Source organism: Poecilia reticulata, linkage group LG3 (assembly GCF_000633615.1).
Source record: "Poecilia reticulata strain Guanapo linkage group LG3, Guppy_female_1.0+MT, whole genome shotgun sequence".
Classification (NCBI taxonomy): domain Eukaryota; kingdom Metazoa; phylum Chordata; class Actinopteri; order Cyprinodontiformes; family Poeciliidae; genus Poecilia; species Poecilia reticulata.
In genome coordinates this window covers 9,047,806-9,057,426 of record NC_024333.1, presented here as the reverse complement: position 1 = coordinate 9,057,426, position 9,621 = coordinate 9,047,806, and the positions used below count along the sequence as shown (strand labels likewise).

At 41.0% G+C, this 9,621-nt stretch overlaps 1 long non-coding RNA gene across 1 annotated transcript; it reads left to right on the top strand.

Annotated features, from left to right (window-relative positions):
* The first annotated feature begins 551 nt into the window (after nucleotides 1–551).
* Nucleotides 552–9,584, top strand: LOC103462101 (uncharacterized). Its single transcript, XR_533270.2, has 3 exons — nucleotides 552–832; nucleotides 1,153–1,198; nucleotides 8,920–9,584. It is a non-coding gene; the product is annotated as an uncharacterized LOC103462101 (long non-coding RNA).
* Nucleotides 9,585–9,621: the final 37 nt, after the last annotated feature.

The window sequence follows — 9,621 nt, the reverse complement described above, 5'->3', positions numbered from 1 at the left end:
AGTCAGACATTTTTTTTGTTTTGACCCTGGATCTCTGCGGGCTCCCTGCTCCAACCTGTAATTAGCCTCAGCCTAAAAAGCTACGAGAGTTTGATTACAAACTTGCAGCACTCCTGAGGAAAACTAATTAAGCATTTCAGTGTTCAAAAAATCTTTCCAGGGGCCACCATATACTTACATTCAGAGCTTAAAAATAGAGCTGCCGGCGCAAGAGGAACAGAGGCTAATTCAACGAATAAGCATCGACTTTTGATTTAAACTCTTATTTGCATAGCTAGATTTAATCTTTTCGAAAGTTTCTGGGGCATTCCCGTACCCCCACTCACTGAAGAAAATTCCAATGTATATTTCAATCCAGTCTCCTCTTTGCTCTTCCAGGAAAAGTGTGGGATTTGTGGTTTGGATAGAGTAAAAGGATTCAGAGGAGGGGCCTGTGGTGGGAGAGCGGCCGCTGGCAAGACTCGTCTAGAGCTTACCACGTTTCCATGCCACCCTGTTTTCTTTTCACCTGGGTCCATTTTCCGATTCTAATTGTTTTTTTGGTTTTTTTTTGTTTTATTCGGATTTACGGTCACGGAGGAGAAGAAATGGATCCCAGGCTCCGAGCGGTGGAGAAGGCTCTCTGGCTCTTGTCCTGGGCGCTGCGGTGGCTGCCGACCTCACAGTGACCTGAAGGGAAACTGCTTAATCCTGCCACTGGCTCTTGAACTCCACCCCTTCACTGTATAATTATCCCTACACAGCTCATGGCATTGTAATTATCTTAATGAGCGTACGAGACTTTTCGAATTAATGGAAAACCATTTTGTGTGTTTTTTTAGTCACAAATAAGGTGAGTTATTGCTCTGAAACGGCTGTTTTAATCAATAATGATTAGCTTGTGTTTTTCTGGCGCTAATTTTCACCTTCATGTGGAGCGGTTTCTATTCTGTGGGCTGAGGCCACCACAACGGCCTGCAAATTAAAGAGCGTGTGATGCCGGGCTTTCCCCTTATTTTCGGTGTTAAATTATAATTTGTGCATCGAAACGTTTTAAGAGGAGTCTCGTTTTCAAGCAATGCATGTTATTTTCTGTCTAATTTCCCTGTTTTTCCTCCATTACCCGTGGAAATCACCACGCATCACCGGACCATCCTGTTTGCAACCTTTCAGGCGCACAGGCAGCCCGGAGTCAACAGCTGTGGGACGTCGGCAAGTCGTAAGTCCATCCGGGTCATCGCAAAGTCAGCCATAGACAAATTGACAATGACTAATAACGGCTAACACTTAAATGCTGTTTTATTAAAGTTGATAAAGTGAATCTTTAAATGTTACCGCACTGACAGAGCGGTGTATATTTTTCTTAACTGTGGCTAAAGCTGCTGCTAGCTAGTTTACTCTCCGATCGGAGGCTGGTTTCTTTAAATACAATTGGAGAATGGTAAATTGACAATGACTGATGAAGGCTAACATACTGTTTTATTACAGTTAATACGGAAAGTGAACCTTTTAACGTTACAACACTGACAGACAGCGGTGTATATATTTTCCGAACTGTGGCTAAAGCTGCTGCTTGCTGGTTTACTAGGCTGTTTATTTTATACACAGTTAGAGAATGGTGGATTGACGATGAGTAATGATGGTTATCTAACACTTTAATGCTGTTATTATTAACCTTACCTTTTATTATATCCTTAAGATAATGTGCATTCGTGAATTTTTCAGTCAGGTTTTCTGAGGCAAAATCACACCGGAAGTAAAGAAAGATACACCGTTTCGAGTTATGGCGGCCATTGTCTGACGTCACTGTGAAAAGGGTCTAGACTCTATTTGGAGTCTAGATACCTTCAGTTCAAAGGAGGAGAACGGCACAGCGTCACCTTCCTAAAATAACGGTATAGGTTAATTTTGGCCAAATGATGATTTGGAAAAAAGAAAAAAAACGTGGTCCGTTATTTTAGAAAAGTGAGTATATGCTTTTGACTAAAACACTAGATGGATGTCTTGATTACAAGATGGAAATATTGTCTTACTGGAACAAAAATAACCTAAATTGCTGGTCAACCAGCAGGTGATTTCTGGTATTTTTCTGTCATGTAAAATTTTACTTTACAACATGATAGATCCCAATACAACACAACATGATACAATATGCTATACACATATAAAATAAGACATACAATGCAACTTGATTCATTACAATACATCAAAACACATATCAACATGGTGGTTAGGGTTGTGATGAGGCCTCGTCCCACGAGATCTTAAAATTTCTCGTTCGTCGTGAAACGGTCTGGAAACATTTAGCTGCTATAATTAGTTTGACTTTACTAGGAGAAGTGAGCTTTGAGGACACCCCAGCTGCATTTAAATAGTTTCTATGGCAACACGTGCACCCAGTAGAAACTATAGGCGGCAGGAGAGTCACAGAGAGCACAAATTTAGACATGGCCTTGCAACTAACATGAGTACCATCCACAGGCACCTGCCGAACCGCCACAGCCACACCAAAGATTAGAAAAATAAAAAAGTAAAAGAAGTACAGCAATTATAAGATGTTTTTGCTGTGGATTACCTGATGACTACGTTTCTCTCTGTTGTCCTTTCTACTCAAGCTGGTCTTGGTGTAACACTGGTCATGCAACACATCTCCATTTGCAATGATTGGCCAATAATGCCAGATTGTTGTATAGTAGCTTGGACATTTCTATCACAAACTCATGGAAATACAGTTAGGAAAGGATGGAACAAAAGTGACTCGTTTCAAGAGTCTCCAGATAAAAACTTCTCCTCTCCAAAACAGAATATATCAGCACATCTGAGGTATCCCACATTTTACCTGAATGAGCCATAAGACAGCAGGAACAATGTCATTTGAACAGAAAGCCTGAAGATGCTTGGTCATACGCACAATGCAATGGTTGATAAAAAAACAAACATGGCATTTCAGCACAAACATCTCACAGCATGGAGGTGGAGGTGTGATGATTAGCGTCATGAAGGTGTTATCTCCTCTGCATGCTAACGTTTTGTTATGAGGTCATCAGTTCAACAACTAAAGCTTTAGCTAAAGTTTGGTGAAAAAAGAAATGTTCAGCTGCACTAAAAGTCTTATTCACAAAGATTTACTTTTTTAAAACAAATCTTTCCCATTTGGTTTCATCTTTGATCAATGATCATGTGGAGTCTGTTTTGTGTTATTGTACACAAGCTGGAAGAGGGTGTACTTTCTTTTTGCCATGTGGCAGTTCTTGCATAAAAGGCGTAATGGGTGAGTCTGGGTGAGACTTTTCTTCTGCAAGAAGCCTAATCTGCAAAACAACTAACTGAATAGAAACACAAAGATGTAAAACTTTTATTGATCTTATATTAATTGATCTAGAGAGGCTAACAATTTTCAAACTTGTCTGGATCTAAAATAATGTTTTTTTTTTATCTTAAACTGGGTTTTCAGTAATATGAATTTGAGCAGGGAAGTTCAGATTTTGAATTACAGATTGACAAATCCAGTCCAGACTCCTTAAAAACAGGAAAAATTATGTTTTTTTTTGGCTCTGGTGGCCTTTATTTGAAAGTTGGACAGGAAAGAGGGTAATGAGAGAGAGGGAAGACATGTGGCAAATGTCACCAGGCTGGGAATCGAACCTGCGACCACCGCCACGAGGACCAGGGCACAACTCAATATGATGTTTAACTAGACTGCACCATCAGGCACAAGTGGTACACAGCAACATTTTCTTACAGTACTGACTGAACATGAAAAGAAACAACATTGCAGAGTCATTAAGTGAGCAATTTAAGATAACTTTGTATTTATTACCATTTCTTTCACTCTTTTGATGCCCCCTAGACTGTCGCGCCCTGAGCAGCAACTGGGTATTGAGAACCTCTGCTACTTTACATACAAACCTCCTCATTAAATATCTACGGAAGCCAATTAGTGCCAAACCTCTAGGCAGTACTGATAATGCAGCACAAATGTCAGAAATAAACACTCCTCACTGTTGTTCTTCCTCCTCATCATCATCATCTTCGTCTTGACAGTGTTTTGTCACTTTGCTTCTCAGAGCAGACAGGGATCAATACCTCAGCTGTTAGTGAGATCTCTAGTGTGTGAAACCACAGCCAGCTCGAGCATCTACTCACTGCTCTGTGGCTGATTTCACGTCAGTATTTATTATTGTCATCTTCACAACCAGGCGGCCATGACAGACAAGTCCTGAAGAGTTTCTCACAGCTTTCAAACCAGGGGATTAACATCTGTCCATCAAGCAAACACTCATCTATATATGTTTATATAGAGCTAGGCGACATTTCATTCACCACCCAGTACCTTGGAGCACAATGTCATCTTTTTACCTGTGTTTCCATGTCAAAACATAGCACTAATAAATGATGTAATCAATGTTATTTGTCTATAAATTTAACAGAAACTGTGATATACGGTGGACAGGCCTTAACCTTGTAATAACATGAAAAGGGGCATCTGTCTTTAGCGTCGACACTCCATTCCGTATAAGTTTAAAAAGTTTGTTTTATAAAACTGAGCTTACACTAACTTTTGAGCTCCAGCTGAAGTGCAGAGTAACATATCCCATACTGCTGTGCACTGCAGATCAGCTGAAAAAAGGCTCATAGACTTTTTTACTAGCTTACAAGGAAGAAAAATGTTGAAATAAACTCTGAAGAAGCGCCGCCCGTCACTCTTATTCATGTAACGCTGCAACAGTTGTGAGTATACAAGCAGCATCTCTGTTAGCTGGGAACCTGAGCAGATAGCTTGACTAGCTAACCCGCTAATATCTGCTGGGTATGTTTTGACGAGTTGAACAAAACAAGCCGGAATTTATTCTGAATTCTGTGTCATAATCAAAATAATGTGGTAGATATTTCATTTTCAGTCCTATTTTTGTTTTTTTTTTAGGGATTTTACATTTGTGTTTTTAATTTTTCTGTAAATAACACATAGCCATGAGGACCTCATGAAGGCCGTGCTATAAGAGTTGGAATGGAGAAGAACCAGGAATTCGTGAGCTTCGTTATTTCGATGTTGAAGTCACCAAAACTCCCCTACTGGAGCTAAAGACTCTTATATTAGAATCATCACCATTCTGGAAAAAACACCCAACTAACATGCAGTAAAGTCCTCAAAAGATAAAAGCTCCCAGTCATTTTCCCTGCTTCCCAAAACATCCTCTTCATGAGGCTTTGTTTACAACAACAGTTTCTTCAGTCAGAGGCTTGTTCAAAAACCGCCGTAACACAGACTGCTAGAGGGATACCATCCCTGCCCACAGCCATCAACGTTCACAACAACTCTTTGAAGAAAATTGGATGAGTTACAACCACATTTAATTTCCCATTGAGGGATTAACAAAGGGGTTTTTTGAATTTGAATGGAACTGAGTCCGGTTTTGTAAAGTACGCTTCTGATTTTTGTAGATCCTATTCTGTTGTTATGAAAGAGCTAAGTGGATCCTGGAGTTTGTAATTTTACCTGATGAGTGATAAATGGAGATGTTTCTGTGTTTTTCTTTCTTAAAAAAAAAGTCATGCTTCACTCACTTCATCATTTGTAAGCCGACCCTGATGTTTATCGGGGGGGAGGGGGTTGTTTGTGATATATCTAACATTTAATGCATGAAATTAGGGTTAACTAATTACAAACCCGTGTAAACATCGCTTGTTTGCGACTCGCGAAACTGAGTAGCAATTTTAGCAGGGTTGTCGCCTCCTGTGACCTCATTAATTCATGGAAACGTGCAATATCATGACAAAACACCATCGTTATGGCTTCCAAGGAGCCGGCTTGGGTTTCGCTGGAGACCATTTTCTGTCTGCATTAAGCTGTTAGGAGGAAACTCAGCACTGTACACATCTCAGGCTCGCCCTTTCAGCAAATGACTGAGGTGCTGTTTATTTTCCAGCCTGTCTTTGTTTTGTTACTTTAAGCACCATGTCTGTCAGCCGTAGTGTAATTATATGGAGACAGAGGCGCAGGAGGGGAGGGGGGACGGAGACAGCCTTCCTTTTCAGTGGCTGTGAGCCACAACCAGCACAGCCTGAAGCTGCTTGCCTTTTTGAAAAGCAGCCAAGAGACTCTTCAGCTCCCATTAAACCCTTTAGATCACCCAAAGAGTTTTCTTTTCTTCTAATTCACCTCGCAGTTTTCATAAGAACCGATCTGAACTGAGAGAAGAGGATAAACTGCGCATGGCAAACACAAGAGCTAGCCGGCGTGTGATTTATGAGAGAAATCAGGCTCTCGCGCGAAGCTTGGCTTCAATAATTACCTGTCAGGTCTTAAATTGTCCATCACTGAACTTTTTAATAACTTGTGAAACATTTACAAACATTTCTGGCAATTATGCAGATCCGCCTTAAGGCACGTTAGTCCAGTCCGGCTCCAACACACTGCCAGTCTCGAAAAAAAATATATATATATATATATAAAACGTCCAACCACAAAAATGAGAGATGGTATCTACTGCACATCAAGCAGTTGTTGCTAATTACTGCCCCTAGAAAAGAGAGCTTTGAGCCGCGCTGCTGCCGCGTCTGAAGCTGAGGACTATTAAGTACTGACTCAATGTTAATAAATGGTTTTGTTTAAATAGAAAATGTCATTTGGTTAGATGAGAGATTATGAATTTGTTTGCTGCATAAAATATGATTTCAAAGCAGGTTTACAAGGATCAGGACTGACAGAATGTGCATGTGTAAATGCACTCGATTAACTCATCACCAACAAGTGTGACTTCCTCTATAAAAGCAGGAGCTTAGGCATTTTGCTGACGTGGAGCATAATTTATGAGTTTGTTCAATTGTAAAAACAGGTCCGTGGAAAGCTTCAGATACCGCACTCATAACCTTTCACATCATTTTATAACCACAAAGTTCAATGACTACCGTTGGCATTTAGTCAGACCAAAAATTGATACAAGATGATACAGACGCACATTTTCACTGGATTCAGGTCTCGGCTTTGAGAGACTAATTCTAATCTGGCAGCATGTTTTGCGTCATTGTCCTGCTGCTTTCTGTAAAGTTAAAATGAGCCTCTTGGTTGCTTTTCTGATAATGAAATAAAATTTTGTACAGCTTCGATCTATTCGCTCATCACTTGTTTGAAAAAAGCAGATCTTTTCACTTAATTTCATGTAGGGGGATCAAAGTAAAATGTGTAAAAAAATAAATAAATAAAAATATATATGCATTGAAAAGTATTGTTTCAATATGAAAAGGGTGCCTCCCATTCTGTCTGCCAGGGCGAACATGGCATACAACGCGATGGGAACAGACTCAACTAGCTTTTCTTTAGAACCGTTTCCATTTTCCATGTAGTTCAGTAAACTTATGTCTCCTTTAAAACCTTTTTTTTTTCTTTCAAGCAGTTGTTTGAGACACTTGCGACGCTTTCTACATGACGCTTTCTAAATTAACCTGCCAAGTCAAAAAGTTGTGAAGTTTAGTAGTGCATAGCCGGTGGCTCATTCCTTCAGATGATTCCTGTCAGTTTAAAATGCTGCACCAGTAATTTAAGGCTGCGGACCCAGATCAGCGCTCGGTATTTAGCAATCCAAAACAACATCTAAAGCACTGTAGGCCTCACTTGCCTCAGCTACGGGCAATATTCATGAATCAACAATAAGAAAGAGTCAATTTTATTATTTTATTATTTTAAAAGGGACAATGACAGTGCCGAGGTAAAAGAACAAACAAAAACACAGAAAATATTCTGTGGACTGCCAAGACAAAAGAATGGGTTTTTAAAACATGTAAGCTTAGCCGCATCAGGCATAAATCTGACACAGTACTTCAGAAAAAGGCCATCATATCAGCAGCTGAACATGGTGGTGGCAGTGTGGCTACATTGCTGCTACCTGCAGGATCCCACCGACTTGCCGTAGTTGATTGGATGAGGAATTCTTTTGAGCTGCTTCAGCAGCACCTGTGGTTCTGATCTCTGCTTCAGTCGCAGCTCGACTCTCAATGTTGTTCTTAAGAGGACTGTGACACTAAGAGCAACTGTTCCTCTGAAGGAAAGACAAAGCAGCGTTGAGAGGATCCTGCAGTGGCCACCCAGAAAACAAAAACATCACTTTATGCATGTCACTTTTCTCTGAAACGAGCTGACAGGACGACAAACTGAGCTTACATCTGAGGCTGGAGAACCAAGACGGGGCGGACACTCCTGAACTATCCCCCAGCAAGAGGAAACCCGAGCAGGGTCAGTACCGCTCTGGGATCGACCGCACTGGCATCCACCAGAGCCAAAACCTCATTCTGGAAGTTTGGAAAGCGGAGCGGAGTGACAGCATTTCCTGCATCCATTTGGAGTCCCACAATATGGAAAACATTTGAGCCTCTGAGAGGAGAAAAGTCAAGTCATGCGTCGGTTAGGTTGTGATTGCTCGCGGTGGTATTTTCTGGGTAAATCGGAGTTTGAGAAAAGGAAGCCTTTTATCTGTAAACAATAACAAATTGAACACGGGAGGGGCTGCCGGCTTGAAACTTGACTGTGTGGTCTGAGGAGTAGAATTGTCCTTTGTCAAATAAATGGCATTTAGATTTCTGTGAAAAAGAAAAGAAAAGAAAAACTCAAACATTCTCTGTGTTTCTGGGAAAAAAAGAGCTGCAGCTATTGTCTGGGTGGCAGGGCTCTGCGCCAGCATAACCAGGCTTGATATTTACACGGACCACTGCTGAACCGCTATTTAACCGCTGTATGTTGTATACATTTCAGTGGTTTACAAAAACTAGCTACACCTATTTAAAAATATCCCGGGAGAACAAACAGAACATGTGAACGCTAAGCTTTTGTTTAACCTCTGAATCAGTCCTGATCCTCTGTGAGAACGATGGATAAACTAGACTAAACATTTCATCAGCTGCATATGAAGGCCTTGCAAAGTATTTGTGCCTTTTTTTTCTCCACAGGGATATGCAGTCAAAAAGCTCTTGGTGACTCTGGAGGAGCTGCACAGATCCACAGCTCAGGTGGGAGAATTTGAAACCAGGACATGTTTCAGTATTGCGCTCCTCAAATCTGGATGTTATGGAAGTGTGACCAGAAGAAAGCTGTTGATGAACGAAAGCTCCTTGAAGTTCTTAGAAGGTGGTGGCGGCATCATCCTGTGGGAATGTTTGTCTTCAGCAAGAACCGACAGATGCAGCTACTCACAGGTTAGTACTGCAAGAAAAAGTATCAGAGGCGGGAAAAAATCTGAGACTTGGGTGGAGGTTTACCTTCCAGCAGGAAAATGACCCAAACTATACAGCCAGAACTACCCTGGAGTTGTTTAAATCTGAGTATGGCCTAGTCAAAGCAGATTCAAAAGTGTTCATGCTGTCCATTCAGTCTGACTGAGCTTGAGCTATTTAGCAAAGCAGAATGGGCAAAACTTTCAGTCTGTGAATGAGTGAAGCTGATAGACGGTTCTGTCATGCAATAAGAACCCAAATGCAGACGAACACTGTGGTGAAAAATGAAGAAGATAATTAAAATAAACGACTTAAGAAGAGCAAATACGGATAAGGCAGGGCATGGAAGCAGACTGACAGGAGCCAGAGACAAACACTGGACATCCAGGAGCCAAACTACTGAAGGGCGAGATTGTTAACAAGAAGCAGAAGCATGTT